We start from the raw sequence: 16,624 nt of genomic DNA on the forward strand, positions 1-16,624 counted from the left end.
AGATGATGGACAGTAGGAAAACAAGGAGTAACCCTTCTCCTGCAGATCTTGTCAAAGAAAGGGCTGTGGGACTGCCCTGGGGAACAGAGAACCATATGAGCAGCTCGTTGGCTTTGGGCTCAATGGCCAGTTTCATTGCAAGCATATTTTTCCCTTTTACTTAGAAACAGATGTCTAGAAAGACAGATGAGAAAATGTGTTTGAGAAAGACTTAAGAGGGGTTTGTCTCTCCTTCCCCAGAGCAAATGCTCATAACAGGAGATTGCATTGTGGTATTGCTGGAGCCACTGAAACATTTTCAGGCTAGGGAAACCCCATCTGAGTGCTGAGGGGAAGGGCTCAGGTGCAGGGCTCAGGTAACTCATGGCTCACTGGCTCCTTTCAGACCTGCAGTGTTTTATTTCACGAGCCAGCCATGCTCTGCAGAGGCTTGAGCATAGCTTGACAGAAGAACAGTGCTTTTGTCCTCACTATATTTTCTACAAAATGACCTTTGCCTTTGTAATCTGATGGGCTCAAATGTTTGATAATCTCAGATTTGTTGGTAGTGGATATCGTGTGTTGGCAATCCCCAAATTGTGCAGCCACATTTTAAAAATAATTGTGCTGAAGTGAAGATAAGCTATTGTCTCCAGCTACAGGCTTTAATAAAGCTTGTGTATCAGAGGATGATGATCCAAGCCAATTTAACCTAATTGACCCTTCTAAGCCTCCTTTCTTATCTAAAAGCTCAATCTTTGCCAGTCAGGCTCATGATACCTGTGGCTTGAGAAGTGTAATTTTTAATGACCCATTATCTACAGCATTCCTGATCCAGACAAACAAATGCAGGTATCCACCTCTAGAAGGATGATTGATTTAGTTACAGTGGACACTTTCATTTAGGGAGAAGCAGCCTGCTAAAGCCAGCAAAATTAAGATGAGATGGAGGGGGGCTGAGCATAGGGCTTACCTTCACAGAGGAAGCAATTTCAACTAAGGGAAATCCAGTGTTGCCTATTTAATACTCCATGGAGTATGAAAAGGCCTTTCAGAAATAATTATTCTCTCTATATAGCATTTTAACAAGGAAAGATTTAGTTGCTGCAAAATGAATTCAAAATTTTCCTGTGAGTTTTGATGGCTCATTTGGCATTAGCTTTGGGAAGTGGAGAAGGAAAGAGCATGCCGTGCTGATCAGCTCAGGGCTGGGTGGCCTGGGAGCGTGCTGCCAACAAATCTTGCTGGCTACATTGGGAAAAAGGCCTCCAGCACCAGCACAGCTCTTTGCTTTTGTTGTCTTGTGTCCTGCAGTCCAATGGGAGTGTTCAGACAGGAGAAGAAGTGAGAACATAACTCCTGTGGCATGATGAGGAATACCACATAGCTCAGGCAGAGAGGGAATTGCAGAGCAATGCTGGGAGCAGGTAGATTAATCCATCTAAAGGGCACACAGTGGTTTGGCTGGATACCTGATGTGAATGCAGAAGAACAGATCAGCTTTTTGCTTCTGAGTGTGAATACAAATGAGAAAATCAACTCCAACCACTTCTCCCTCTTAATGGTGGAAGCAGGACCCACTGCTGCTCCACCAAAAGCAGCAGAGCAGGCCCAGCACAGCAACAAGGCTTGCTGGGAGCCTTGGGAAGTCTACTCATTGGATATTTTTACTAGTTTTTTTGTTGTGGAGGTTTGCCCCGCTCACTCACATGGGCTCTGCTGGCAGTGGGCAGCTGTTTTGAATCACTGACCCCAGCTGGCTGGAGCAAACATCTGCCTTTCATCCAGACACAGCTGCTTCTGGGGTCAGGACTGCATCACAAGGAGGAGGCTTGCCCTCAGTGAAACCTTCTGTTGTTGCATTTAGGGAGAGGAGCGGAAAAGGAGTGTTGGCCTGCATTTAGTCTCTATTCTCTGCTTCTGTTTGAAGCCTCCCTGTGTCACCGTAATATTTTCTGGAAAAATCTCTTTGCCCAGGATTCTTCTCCTGGGAAGCTGAGAGGCCTCAGAGAAAAATGTAAATAACAATGATCTGATTTGCTTCTCCTGTTTTGCTGCTTTTGAATGTGGTAGGCGATTGTTTCATTGGTTTAATGTGCATTGTTTTTACTTAATGACCAATCATGGTCCAGCTGTGTCAGGACTCTGGAGAGTCACGAGTTTTCATTATCATTCGTGGTAAGCCCTCTGTCTGTATCCTTTCTCTATATTTAGTATGGTTTTAGTATAGCATTCTTTAATATAATACAATATCATAATATAATAAATTAGCCTTCTAAGAACATGGAGTCAGATTCACTCATCTCTCATCAACTCGTACTGGGCACCCGTGCAACTCAACAGCCCTATAGGGGGGTCTCCATTTTGCTGTTTATTGGAGAGGGCACCTTAGGAAATGGACAGGGATGTGTCCCTCCCCTAAGCCTTTGCAGGGTGGGCTGCTCTGTTCCTTGGGACTGATGGCTCAAAGGCTTGGTGTTTCTCATGCTGTTCACAGTAACACAAGAGGATTGTGTGTATGCAGACTCACACACGTGCATACACTCACCTACATGCGTGCACTTGTTGTACCTACAGGAAAACATGCAGGCTTCCTTCTGCCAGCTTTTGGGTAGCATCCTGAGGGGCTGTGTCATGTGGCACTTTCTGCTGCTGGCTCAGGGACCATAGCCTTTAGTGTTGCTGCCTGGTTTCAACACCTGCATTTCCAAATGAGCCCTATATCAGGCAAGCTATTCACATCAGGGTCAGTCAGGGAGACAATCTGGGACCACTGCATGCAGTATTTAGCAGAACTCAGCTGCAACTTGCAATAAAAAGCATCTCTTTCTTCCTTCTTATGCCCCTCAAAACACACTATTTCTGCAAAGCATGTGAAGAATTTGACTCCACAGGGAGTAAAGAAGAAAGGGCTGGCAGGACTCACACTTTTGTAGCATCAAAAAAAATACCCTTGACATTTATTATTTTATTTTCCTTTTATTATTCCTATTCCATGTATGACTAATTTCTCTAGCTGCTGTTGCTCATCCTTACATGCTGTCTGTGTCTGGTGGAAATGAGCAAGAACTCTCTGGCTATCAGCAAAAAAACTGATGTAATGATTATATTACATGCAAAATATGGTTTTGACAGGAGGAGCCACACATATTGCCCTTGGTGCCAGACTGCAGCAAGGAATTTGCTTTGGGACAATGGAAGGACCCACCCACCACCACAGCAAAGGTGGCCTCCTAGATCTCAGCCACTGTTTTTCTGCTCCAGCCTGAAACTTTGGCTTCTGCAGCATCTCCTGTTATATTTAGGCTTTAAAATAAAATGTCCAAGCTGTACCAAGCTTGTGCACCATGTGTAGAAAGTTATCAGGGCACCATGGCATTAATTAATGGGCACATAATTGCCTATTCCAGCTTCACCTGGGTCTCCGCCTGTGGTATCCACCCATATCACCCACTTAAGTCCTGGCCCTAGCCATGGCTGAGGGTGCTGAGGAATGACTTATGGAGCAAGATGAGCCTGTAGGAGTATGTACTTGTCTCCTCCAGGAATTATGCAGGTTGAGTGAGCCTTTAATGTCAGTGAGGGGAGCTCAAAAGCAGCTGCATTTCCTCTTGCTTGTGGTGGTGTGAGAGTGCAAGTCAATGCTACAGTCCAGTGGCTGAGCCTTTGGTCTGCTGCCTGCCAAACAAGCAGAGATTAAGGTAGGCACTTCTTTATCCTGGGTTTGTAGGGAGCAGTTGTTCTGTTTATGAGCATGATGTGATGTATTGTGGTGTTTGTGACCCAAGAATCATTTGCAAGTGCTTCCTCCTTCTCTGGGATGCGTGTTGGGGAGAAATCTGAGCCCTTTGGGGAAGCTGAAGTCTGCAATGCAACCTCCAGGGAGGACAAGATGTTTTTTCACCAGAAAGGGTCAGAGATGGGAGGAGTTAACTGTGTTGGGCAGTAGTGTGAGATTAGGTGCTGTGATGAGAGACTAGGCTACAAGATACAGCAAGGTGCTGCTGCCTAAATTACGGCACTTCCAGATTCCAGTTGTGCCCATCCCATGCTTGTCTCACTGACTATCACCACTTCAGGATGCTTCAAAAAAGCATGCAGTCAGCAGCTAGTGTTATTCAAGAGTAATGCTACCTTATTGGAAAGGAAGTGGAGGAAAATATTTTTGACAGTGAGTGAAACAGAGCAATTTCAGTAGGAGACTGTCCCAGACCAGATTCAGCAGAGAGGGTCGTGTAGAGAGGCAGCCCAGAAATCAAAGTGTGTAGAGGAGTATAAATGCCACTCTGTGTTTCAGGAGAGATGTGGTGTTTCAAAAGTGTGCAGTGAACTAATGTAGATTTCCCCCGCGCATATATATGTATTTATTTAGCTACAAAAATAGAAAAGGTGACATTCTCTCTTTTCATGGTGCAGCCCACCTACGGAATTCAATATTGTAATATTAGAGAAAAGCCATTAGTATGGTCTTTAATAAAATACTTGGACCTGACAGGTAGGTTATTGACTATTATAAAGCTGTTAGATTTAATATGAATCTCCTTGGCAAACCCTGGTATTCATCACATTTTCATGAGTAGAGAGAGTTTGTAGATATTGCCAGATGTGGTCTCAGAGTGGAGAGCAACTCAGATAAAAATTGCAAAAGCAGCTAAATGATGCATGGGCTGAAATCCCACTTCCAATCAGACCCAGAGCATGCTGTGAAAAGATTTAGTGAGTTACCTCCCAGCAGTCTGAGAGTCTTCTGAATACTTTACCCAGTTGCCTTGGGAGACAGTGGAGTGGGCAGAAACTGGTTAATCTGACCTTTGTATTAATTTTATCATAGAGATTACTTTAAATCCTGAAGCAGAAGGTTATATAACCCTGTTAGTATTTGTTGTTGCAGCTTTGAAGTGCAGCACAAGTGTCTGATCCCTGATTTTGTTTTGACTTTTTAAACATCTTACTGTAGACAACATCCTAACTCTTTTTGCTGTATGACATGCTGCTCATTTTAGCACTGCCTTCAAGTTTACAATTTCTTCAATAATATCTTGTGTGATTTTGAAAAAAAAAAAATCTCCCTTCCATCTTCCCTGGAGCACAATTTGGTCAGTCCTAATTGATGTCCCAGAGAGAGGAGAGGGAAGGGCTGCTGTGAACTTCCCTGTTTTCTCTTCTGTAACTCCACAGTTTCTAGATTCAGTGCTGAAATTTATTTTGAAGTCATGCCTAGAGATGTTGCTGGTGAAAGTCTTAGTGTTGTTCCTCTAGGTACTGTACAAACACAAATAACAAACATCACATCTTTGGGAACAGGAGCTGTGGGGTTCCTAAACAGAAGGGGCAGGTTTTCAGAGAGGGGCTTTGCCAAAACTGATCCAGCTGCTGCCTATGGGAGACGTGTGCTCTTGCAATCACAAAGCAAACACACATGATCTGATTTCCCTGTGCTGGGATCCCCTTTCTTTGTGTGGTTTGGGTTTTTTTTAAGCTAAGATGCTATTGCACAGCCTCCCTGCTGAGCATTCCTGTTGTCCAGGCTTGTGTTACTGAGTTTTGCCTTTGCCAGCTGGCTCCTGTATCCTATGTTTCCATAAGTGTGGTGTGAGCTGTGAATACTGTTGTGGCCTCTTCACAGGTTTATGAATCAAATCAAAGGGTTATTTGAGCATTGAGGGAATTAACACATTTGGCACAGGAGATGATAAATAAATGGTGGCTAAAGCAGACAAGGAATTTTTTAGTAAATTCAAGTCATTGGCTGAAAAACTTTGGTAACATTTTTGAGACTAAGCTACTGTCTGACAAATATCCTTGTCCCAAAGAAAGCACCTAAATATGCTGTGTGGACAACATTAGGACAACTTGAAAGAGTTAACATGTAATCAGAGATTTGGTTTCCTTGATTGACAGACAATTTTCAAAAAGAGTGCGGTTTGTCAAGAAGTCATTCCCTTCTTCTTCCAGAAATCTCTCTTTGAAACCAGGGCAGGCAATTTCCTGCCTGTGATGGCATTCAAGACATGAGATACCCTTGTGTTTGACAGCAAAGGACACTGGTTTCATTTGAGCTTTTGCCTTTATCACTGACAACAATAAAATTGTCAAGTGTGTGATTTGAAACATCAAATTCAGTATGAACTTTTGTGTAAGCAAGGGACATTGGACATAATAACTTTTTTCTCCCATCTGTACTGATATATGGGACATCCAAATTGACAAATGGTAAAAATTGCCTGATGTATGTGTATGGTAGCTTATGTATGAATTATCAACAGACCAGCAAGGTTATAATGAAGTCATCTTTTGAATTTAATAATAAATTCCCCTTTCTCAGCATTGGCCCAAGGTAATGAAGTGATGTTTCTTAGCAGTGAAGACAAAGAAAGTCTCTGTAGCTAGAGGAAGTGCCCATTTTGATTGCGGGTATGGCAATAGTGTCTGTCAAATCATTGTAGTACTATTTTATTTTTATAGGGAAGCTGGATGCATTTGTACCTGACCCAAAACCCCAAAGCTATCTCTTTTCATTTGGAACACATCAATCATGTTAAACAACTGATGATACTGAGTATTTTAGTTCTTGAGTGCCTAAACAGTGAGATTTGAAAGTCACCTGCATTTTAGATTTGCTAACTTCAAGTCTGTGCACTGCGTTGGGACAAATGAGATCTTTATACATCCTTTCAGATACTGGCCTTGATTTTCACTTGTTCAAGTGTAAGTGCTACAAGGTGTGGCTGACCTGGTTCGTGGAGAAGAGAGCAGACTTTGCCTTGTGAGCCATGACTTCGATGTGAAATGTCAAATCACTAATCTTTGTGGGATGTGTATCACTGTGTTGTAGCTCTGGCCAGGTGAACTGTAAATATTAGTTTTTAACCCTGCGGTTGAGATGATGTCTGAAGTTTTTGCTTTCATACTTTTCAGATTCTGTACTGCCTTATTGTGTAGCTCTGAACTTCATATAAAGTGTTAGCAAGTTCTCTTCACAGTTTATTTAGACAAAAAAATCCTTTTCCAGCCTGAGAACCAAGGACACCGTTGCAGCTTCAGGTCCAAAAAGTATAAACAACAGCAAATTGAGGAAAGCAATCTGGGAGGATGGGACTTCATAACCTGAAGCTGGAATTGGACCATTAACTCCAATATATAAATGGTCCAAAACTTATAAAAGTGTGAAAACTTGTGACTAGTCATCCATCTTGGGTGGGATGGGCACAGCTGGGCTCTTGCACTGCCCAAGGTGTATCCTTTGAAGGCCTTTTAATAAATACCTACCTTATTCCTTTAACTCTGTCCAGCCTCTGTTCCAGGTAGCCTCTCTAGAGGCCTTAGAAGGTTTCAGCTCGTCATAGGTATGACATACTTTTCAAAGTTTTGTGGGCTTTTTTTTCTTTTAAAAATAAATTGGCATTATTGTGAAACTGCACCTCAATACTTTTGAAGTCTTTATAGTGGGAATTACCTCAAACTACAATTATTGGTCTGTAGACTGAGAGCAGCCAAATCCTTAAACCAAAGTTGCTTGTGAGGAGCAGGGACAGAGCAAAAGGTTAGCAGGGATCAGAGCTTACATCAGCTGTGTAAAAGCTCAGAGGAAAACTAAATGGGCACATGTTTAAATGTGATAAATTCACAGCAGTGCATGGTCTGTGAGAGAAGTCACTCTCCACACTTGTGCTTTTGCCCATTCCCAGGCACAATACCCTGCATTTTCCCTTTACCATTGGGGTTAAGTGCATCTGTGGGCATGGCTGGTTTTAGGGTTGGATCTGGCTGATGGTAACAAGGTGTATTGCCATAACCCAAATGCATTCAAGATTGTTCTTACACCCAAAATTTGACCAAAAAGGAAAACTGGTGGCACTGTGCTGAGCTGATCAAAAACCTGTGGGGTCTCACTGAGGTGCTCCAGAAGCATCACTCATTTTTATGTTAGTAGACAATGGCCCCCAGGCCAGAACAGTGTATTGGTTTTAACTCCCAGACCCCTTTCCACTCTTAAATTTCTACTGCCTCCATCCCCCAAAGAGTAAAACACATGATGCCACAACTTCTTTGTAAGAGCAATTTAGTTTTTGGTGCTGAGTGGCACTGTTACCAGCTGAGTTATGGGGAAAAGCCTGAGTCTAACAGGGTATTTATTTTACTTAGCAAAAATTATCCAACAGTAAAAGCATAGTTCCTGCCATTAGAAATATGACTGTTTGAATAAAAGTTATGGCAATAGTAAGATTCAGCTATGGTATGTTAATTTGAATGTGCAGTAAATCTGTCGGGATTGCAAGTCAGTTTAAGAGCTAAAATATAATTGTTGTAAAACACCAAACTGCAATTTATATGTATTTTTCCCAACTGCTTGTGGGCTAGCAATATTTCAGTTCTACAATCACAATTTGAACCTTTTAAAAGGGTTTTTTTAATACAAGTCAGCAGAACTGGTATTTTATTACTTTTCTGTTCATGGAGTTCTTTGAATGCAAGACACTTTTGGGGAGAAAATAGTTTGGGGATAAAAATCAGCAGAGAACACTTTACACTTGCTTCTCTTTTCTGAAAGATAGACATGTCTGAGTGTGCAATGAATAATTTGTCAATCAATTTGCAGCTCAGTGAAAACAACTGTCGAAGTGGGCTTTTTTTACTCGGATTTCAAATGCCATTTGACCCTGCAGATATGCTTTCTGCAGTGATGTTCTGTGATATCAGGTAGATATGTTTTTAAAATAAAAACCCACTAGTAACCTAATATCCTTCTTTAAAAATTACCTTGCTTGCATAATTGAGTAGGGAAAAAAATCCTATAAGTGACTTTTATTTTGATTAAAAAGTGAAATTAATGCTCTGTCAGCTTTCAGTCTCGGGCATCTTCAGGAAGGGTGTTTCATGGCACCCTTGCCTGTTGGTTACTCAGGATTTGCTGCCCATCTCCTCAGATGAGCTGTGTTGGTCTCTGGGGAAGCAGAAGGGAGCCAGGGTACCTGCATCATGCTTTGAACATCTGGTTAATATCAATGATGTGATGATCCTCATACTCTCATTTGAGAGCAAGAACACATCTGAGGAATGGTTTGTGAGCTACCCCCCAAGCAGAAACTCCAAGGGATGGTGGAGAAGAGGCTTTAGAGCCAGCCCAGTCTTCAGCTGGCAAAGGGCTTAGTGCCTTCTGGAGTGCATTCACATTAAACTCATCTTCACCTGGGTTTTCAAGAGAAATTTGTGCTTATATTGCCTGGCAACCTCAAAGGAAAAAACCCAAATTAGCTAGAGGGTGTCTTTTAAGTCCTGAATGTTGGTGCATATACTTAAATTAATTAAGAAGGTTCTCTGAGCTTTTAGAACAAAACCATCAGCTTTGGAAAAAGATATGAAAACAAAATTAATATTGTCTGTTCACAGGCAAGAGTTTTGGGAGAGAAGTCCCCAGGAGCCAAATGCCTGTTTACAGGAGGTAAACCCATGAAGCAAGGTTTGGGGGCACTGATGGCTTTGGGTCCTTATGGGTTAGTGGTGAGATGTGAGGCCTTGGGATCTCATGTGCTTTCTGCTCACACTTGGGCTGTGGCAGGCTCCTGAGAGAGAGGTTATTGCAGAGGGTGTGGTGTTGTGTTTCATTCAAACCCGCAGAAGTGCCTCTGAAAATACCCTGGGAGCTGCCTGAGGAGAAAGAGAAGGCAGCCTGCTCATTTATCCTTATTAGGAATTAGTTTTCAAAAGCTTGTAAAGCTTCACTGCTCCAGAGGAAAGTTATGTCTGCTGATTGAGTAGAGAAAGGGAAACAACAGAACAAGTTAGGCTAATGTAGCCTTTTGAGTTTTGCAGTCAGATGAGCTTGAGAGATTAAAAGGAAAGAGAAAAGGATGGTGCATATGCTTAAGAAAAGGATAAATCCTTCTTTGTACTTGTTACTTTGCTGTGGTTTTGCATTTTACTTCCTTAATTTTGGAGGTTTTTAAAGCATTAAGGAAAAGGGGACTTGACAAATCTTTGGCAGACGTGAGAGGAGCCTGAATTAGTGCAGTGAGACCCATCTGCATAGCCTGGGCTGCTGTGACTTTCAAAGCTCACACACTTTACATTAATATGGTGTGATGGTAAGAGTGCACAAAAAGTGAAAACCAGGGATAACATTTTAAATTTTTTTTGTTACTTATGTTGAAGCATGGTATTTCCTGCTTGCTGCCAGGAAGGGGCCAGGTGCTGCTTGCACTGAGGTGCACATCTTGCATTTAAATGGCTCTCTATCAACATCTCTGGGCAGAGAATGCAGAGAATACCCATCACCAGAACATTCACAATCCAGTTCAGGGACAGGAGGAAAAGTGAAGAAGAGGCAGCATATGGGGAGCAGAATCCCAGTAGAAGTCACTCCTGGCCCCATATGCATGTCTTTAATATCACACTGGTACTTCCCTGAGTATGAAATTCCCTTGTTGCAAGTCTAGCACCCTTAACTCTCTGCAGGCACACTCAAGGCCCTGCCAGGGTCCCAGAGGTGTGCCAAGGTCATGTCCTGCATGTTCCCTCCACCAGCAGGAAGGACAGGTGCCTGCAGGGATATGGGCCACTGGCTGTAATTCAGCACCTGAACTGGTGCTTGCTGACAACTGCCTCTCTGATTGCATGTGTTTTTCAGAGTCAGGAGATTGCTGCATATAATGGGAGAAAAAGGCCTTTCAGATGCTGTTTGTGGTCTTTGGGTTTCAAAATCAAGACATCATCTGTCTGTCAGCAAACATAGCACACAAAACTTGCAGGAGAATCCTTTCCAGTTGCTATTTCCCTGTAACAAAACAAAACAAGAAAGAAGAAAAGGCATTTTATTGTGAAGTCTCTCAGGCTTGCAAATGCACTCTGCCATCTCTATGCCTTCTTTTGTGTGCATTGTGCTTGGCTTGGCAGGAACCTACTCTGTTATCCCTCCTGCTCCAAAGCAAAGCTGCAAACCCCGTTACGAGTGAAGTGCAAGGGGTGCAGAGCTTTGGACAGGGGAAGGAAAACAAGCTGAGAGAGGCTGCAGGCATAAGTGCTCATACTGCAAAGGTTAAGAGGGAGATGGAGAGTGGCAGGGCGCAAGAGCAGGGTTTAAGGGAAAGGAAAAACCCTCCCAGGGCAGGGGAAGATGTGTAGTGACACCATGAGACAGTCCAAGCAGGTAGCTACTGTTCAGAGAGACTTTGAGTGTGTGGAGGTGCAGAGAGAAGGTGAAATGGTTTGAGGGCTGCAACAAGAGGCTGCCTCCTCCCCAGAGCTCTCTGGAAAAGCACACGACAGCCACTGCCCTTTCTTGCCATTCCTCCCCCATTTTTTATCTACTTTTACATCAGCTAGCACACTGTTTTCCATCTCATGACTGCCCAGGCACTGGCAGGGCTGGAAGTGGAGCATGCCCAGTGTTAGGGCCAGCTCTGCTGTCCCTGTCTAATTGTGTAGGAGCAAGGCATCAAAAACCCCTGCTCCTGCCTGTTTGGCCGGACAGGGCTGAAGTAATTTCTCTCTAAATATAACTCTGCACACATGGTGGAGCCGAGCTCTGCTGGCACAGCAAAGCACAAGGAAAGGGAAGGCCAGATGGCTAATTCATGCTGCAAGGCAGCATGAGGCAGAAGAGAAGACAGGCAATAACTTGGCACAGTTACTGGTTCCTTGGATGCTTTTGGAGAGGGCATTTTACCTTTCTGTGCCACTTAACCTTGGCTTTTCAAGTTGTTTTTTTTGTTTTTTTTTCAAATGGTGATACCTATTTGTAAGGGACTGTACCTCCCAAAAGGGGATAATCATGGCACACAGAATTCAGGCATGTAATATACGAAATTTTTAATCAAAAAAGGAAAGCAGGTGCATCCTCCTGGAAATCCAAATCATCCATTTCTGTGACTACAGCAAGCCTTGGCAGGTAAGTATGGTGGTGACTTCACTCATTTGTACCAAACCTGAGTGCTGTAGGATCTCCTTGCCATACATGAGGTTAGAGTTCCCTTAAATCAGTTGGGGAGCACAATATGTTCATTTTAGGAGGACAGACAGCACCTGATCCAGCAAATAGTCCCTTGGTTTGGAGCTAACCTCTGTGGATTTGTAGGTTTTCTTGGGGGAAGGTTGTTTTGGTTCTGTGGGCATGGACCAGTAAGTAGGCTGATAATGACTTTGGGCTTAGTGCCATTTTTGACTGAGTCATACATAAAAGTTTTCCTTCTTGTGGAGCTACAGGTTTGGCACACAGGTATTTCCCAGAACAGACTCTGATACGGATTTTCTGCTCCTAAACAGAGTAAGTGGGTGAACAGGATCTCTGCTTGCTTAAGATTCAAAAATTGTGTATTTTATATGTGACTTTATTCTGAGCTTACTGGAGTCCTCCTTTTTGTACCCACTCTGCTTTGAGGCAAGCTTCCAGAGTCCCTGCCTGCCAGAATGGTTTTCTGTCCCCTGGTCCTCAAGCCAGGGCCTCTCTCTATGTCCAAACGTGCAGGTTGTCCATCCTGCCTATGGATACAGCTTCATTTCTAGAGCTGAAACTCTGAGGGCTTTCAGCCTAGTACTGTAGCTCTAATTTCTCATCCCTTGCCCAGGAAGCTTGACTGCTGATCCGTCCATGGCTGGTTTAGATGTGTAGGAATGGCGGAAAAGGGACTTGGAAGAATGCAGTGACTCCTCACTGGACGCTCACATGTGGGAAAAAGGGGAAGAGAGCACTCAAACTTTGTCTCAACACTCGATATCTGCCTGGGCTGTTGTGTTGTTTGGGGCAGAGTTCTCTCATCTGCTTTGGCACATGTTGGCTTTGCAGCTGCTGCAAGAGAAGGTTAAGGACTCTTCTCTCCTGCTCAGAGTACACTTAGGAAATTACACTGTGCCACCAAATGAAATGCTCACAGGTATTTCTTTCAGTGTATGTGTGGTTCGTATTTGCCAAGAGTGGAGAAACTGATGCCATGCTGTGCCACAGGTTTCAGGTGACACAAACAATTATAGGTGATGAATTAAGTGCAAACATTGCAAATTATCACCTTCTTTGTTTGCAGCACAGGAGATACAAAGTTGACCAAAGTGGCATTGTGATGATAAAAGCCTGAAACCAAAGCAAGACAAAAGGTATGCCTAAAACCTCTGCTAATAATTTCTGTCAAGCTGAAACTGGGATTTCTCCTAGGCTGGGGAAAATGAATGCAGTTAGTTATTGACTACTTGCTGAACACTCACAGGCACCACAAGTGGGATTTCAAAGTAACTCCGGCCTCAGGGCTGCAATGTTTGCTGGCTTGCTATTGAGCCAGAGTACATGAGATGAACCCCCCCCAAAATCTGGGATGGATTAAAGTATATAGAACTTCAAGGCCTTCTAAGCATCTAAACAGAAACTGACACAATGATCTGGAAACTTGATTTAGTAACAGCAGGAAAGGAGTAGAGAAAAGTGTCACAAACCCGAAGCTTACAGCAGTCAGCCCAGTTTTACAGGGATTTAATCTGTAACAAGATTGTGTCAAAGTGTTTGAGCCATGCCTAGTGAAATTCTTGTGTCTTCTCAGACACTTCCCCACGCATTTGGCATGGTAAGAGGGATGGTCCTGCAAAGAGCCACATTTGGCTCACAAAAATGTGGTGTTGGAAGAAGGTAGCATGGCAATGAGTGTGTGTTTGCTTCTTAGTTGTGCATTAAGGATGCCATGAGTGCAGAAACAGAGATATTCTGCAATTTTAGCCTTAGAAAACTCCAAAGCCAAACAGGGACAGGACTGACACAGAGGTAGTTGAATAGATCTGCTCTGTACTGTGAGTGAAAGCAGAAAACCTGTCTTCAAAGTCTCTGGAGTAGGGAGAAATGTTGCTGGCTTACCAGGTGATTGAGTGAAACACTGCCTTTCTGCAGGAAAATGAGGGCTTTGAGTAGTTCCTGTGCTAGCTGCTGTGGCATTTAGAGCATATTCAAGCAGAGTCCTCAAGTACAGTGTGCTGGCTTGTCTGGCTGTTGAAACCAGCTTTTCGATGATCTCTGGACATCTTGGACCTGTCCCACCATGCCTTTCTCACAGCAGGGGAAAGTTGATTATACCATAAAGTATCTCTGCCATTCTCCTTGGAGTCTAAAAGGAATAGATAAAAGATGTCAAAATCTCCTCTGAAGCTTGCATTCCCCTGCCACCAGGCACACAAACATTAGTGGGATTTTAGACTCCTGGATTCCAGAAAGATTGAAACCTTGCTTCCCAGGGCAAAAGATTGACTTGGTTATTTGAAGAGAATCAGGCTGCCAACCTTTTGCAATCTCTGCAGAAGGAAATAGCTTCAGTATTGCTTGCTTTATTCATCTGCCATGCTGAGTTAGGAATGGCTGAGCACAGGGCTTGCAGAACAGGATCCAGGCTGTGCTCACACATCCTGCTTCAGCTGCAGCTGTATGGATGAAGCCATTCACTCCCCCATCCTGGGCTCCCTCCCCTCTCTTTACCTCTTGCTGCCAGGCATTCATTCTTTTCATGCAGCCAAGGCAACAACCAACCACGGTGTAATCGCACCCAGTCAGGCTTAGTAAAATATACAGATCAAGATAAACCTGTTTACCTGGTCAGTCTCTGATGGCCCAGCCCTAAAATGGTTTGGGGGATGATGATTTGAGACTGCTGGAAAAAGCAAAGGAGCTTGAGGCTAAGCTGACTGTGGGGTTACCTTACCCAACATCAGCCAGGTCTGCACAGGAGCAGAGCCTCCATCAGTCTGAGCTGCCAGAGAGGAGTTTGGAATGGGGAACAACTGTGGAGTCACACTTTCCAGCAATTCAGCACGGGGAAGACACACAGGAAGCCATGAGTTGTGAGCTGTGCATGTTGTGGGTCAGAATGCCATCACCTCGCTGGGCAGAACACAGGGAGTTGCACATCTGGACCGTGTAGGAGCTGTAATTCAAGGTGTATGGCACACTGGGTCACTGTGCTGGCTGCTGGAGCTGTTTGAGCCTGGACTAACTTTGGTGTGATTCATGGTGTTAATGATGCACTTTCTTTGCAGTGAAGGCAGAAGTCTTTTGTCTTTTCTTCTTTGTTTCAGGATGGTTTTGCTTTACATCTGTCAAATATTATTATTTTGTCTCCAGTTTGTATTAATTTTTGCAAATTAGTCCCCGCAGTGAGAGTCTGTACAAAGGTTTTGTGCTGCATCTTCTAAGCCTGCCTTAATGTCAGTGTTTATCTTTTGAAGCTAATAATTAAAAGGGAAAAAATAGTCTGTGGATTTCTGTCGTGATGCCAGTTGAGTCCATTTTCTCTTGTTGGTAGCTATCAGATCTGACTTGCACCCACAACAGACTGTGTTTCGTGGGGGAAGAGTGTCACTGCTTTTATTTCATGTCTGGCCTGACAAGAATAGTAACGAGAGCAGCAAAGCATTTGCATCCCCAGTTAGCCAGCTACAAAACAGGCAGGCTGAGTCCTCGATGTACTGTCAATTCTGTGTGTTGTGTAGGCAATTAACATTGATGCTGAATTAATTAATGATGAGAAAACATCAAAGGGTTGGGGTGCCTCAGTTCAGATGAGCACCAGAAGCTCAGATTGTTATCAGATTGCTTAGGAGTTGTCTAAGGGGATCTTATAACCAGTGTTTTGCTGCATGCCAGAAAAAGGCTGGGGCTTCCACCCTGTGTGTCATGTGTTCAGACCTCTAAAATGTTCTAGGAGATATTTTATGCAGACTGAGCATTTCTTTTGTATCTGTTATGACCTCTTTTGTAAATATCTCATGAGAAGTCTTACAATTGCTCTGTTTTAGAGATACGCTGCATGGGTCTTCTTACAATAGGTTATAAGTCTCAATTTGTGCATTTTTAAGACAATGAATGAATTCTTATAAGCATGGTCTCCAGAACAGGCATAAATAAAGGGGAGGAGGTTGGCTGTGAGAGTACGGGTAGAATTTGCCATCTAAAGCAGCATTTAGATTCCCCTGTTTCTGGAGACAGAATTAGTCTATGTATTTTCTGGAATAACAGTTACTGATCTTGCCTTGTTGGATGAATCAGAGAAACCTGCTGGATTAAGTTTGTATGACAAGGTTTTGGTAGCAAAGAGGCTGCAGGGGTGGCTTGTCTGAGAAGCTGCTAGTAGTTTCCCCTTCATTGAAACTAGATTATCTTTAAGGTTCCTTTCAACTCAAACTATTCTGCCAGGTTTTGGTGTGTGCAGCAGTATTTTTTGGTCCCATCCTACCATCATAGAGCAATGCAAGTCACTGTGTTAATGACTGAACTGTTGGCTGTAGGAAGGCATGAAAAATAAAACTGAGCAGCATGAGAGTCATTGAAAGGAAATTCCACCACACTGTGTGGATTCTGGGACAGAAGAGCTGCTGGTGGACCACAATGCAGAATTTCTTCCTGCATTTCTGTCCTCAGAATATAATTAGGCGTGTGATTCCACACGTGTACCTGAAAAAGTTTCTTACTGACAAGAATAGTGAAGTTTTAAAATTAAAAAAATATGAACCAAAGGGAATGAAAGTAGTCAATGTTTTATTATCCAAAGAGAACTTTGATGTAGAAAAGTTGCACACAACCCAAACCATCAATTAAATTCACCTCATCTGTGGCCTGCTTGATTTCAAAGGTCTTTGACAAGACTTGTACAAAGAAAATTTTAAAAGTTCTTGCATTGTAGTT

The 16,624-nt window shown here is 43.2% G+C and overlaps 1 long non-coding RNA gene across 30 annotated transcripts in view; it reads left to right on the forward strand.

Annotated features, from left to right (window-relative positions):
- The first annotated feature begins 3,386 nt into the window (after positions 1-3,386).
- Positions 3,387-16,624, forward strand: part of LOC135298831 (uncharacterized) — a 69,265-nt gene continuing 56,027 nt past the window's right edge. For 9 of the 30 annotated variants that reach the window (XR_010360884.1, XR_010360871.1, XR_010360869.1 and 6 more), the window contains exons 1-4: positions 3,388-3,680; positions 9,370-9,421; positions 12,181-12,241; positions 12,996-13,065. This is a non-coding gene — a long non-coding RNA (uncharacterized LOC135298831). Of the gene's footprint in view, positions 3,681-7,271; positions 7,326-9,369; positions 9,422-11,800; positions 11,867-12,180; positions 12,242-12,995; positions 13,066-16,624 lie in introns of all 30 variants that reach the window. The other 21 variants (XR_010360868.1, XR_010360870.1, XR_010360891.1 and 18 more) reach the window with 12 other exon arrangements.

This window comes from Passer domesticus, chromosome 4 (assembly GCF_036417665.1).
Source record: "Passer domesticus isolate bPasDom1 chromosome 4, bPasDom1.hap1, whole genome shotgun sequence".
Classification (NCBI taxonomy): Eukaryota; Metazoa; Chordata; class Aves; order Passeriformes; family Passeridae; genus Passer; species Passer domesticus.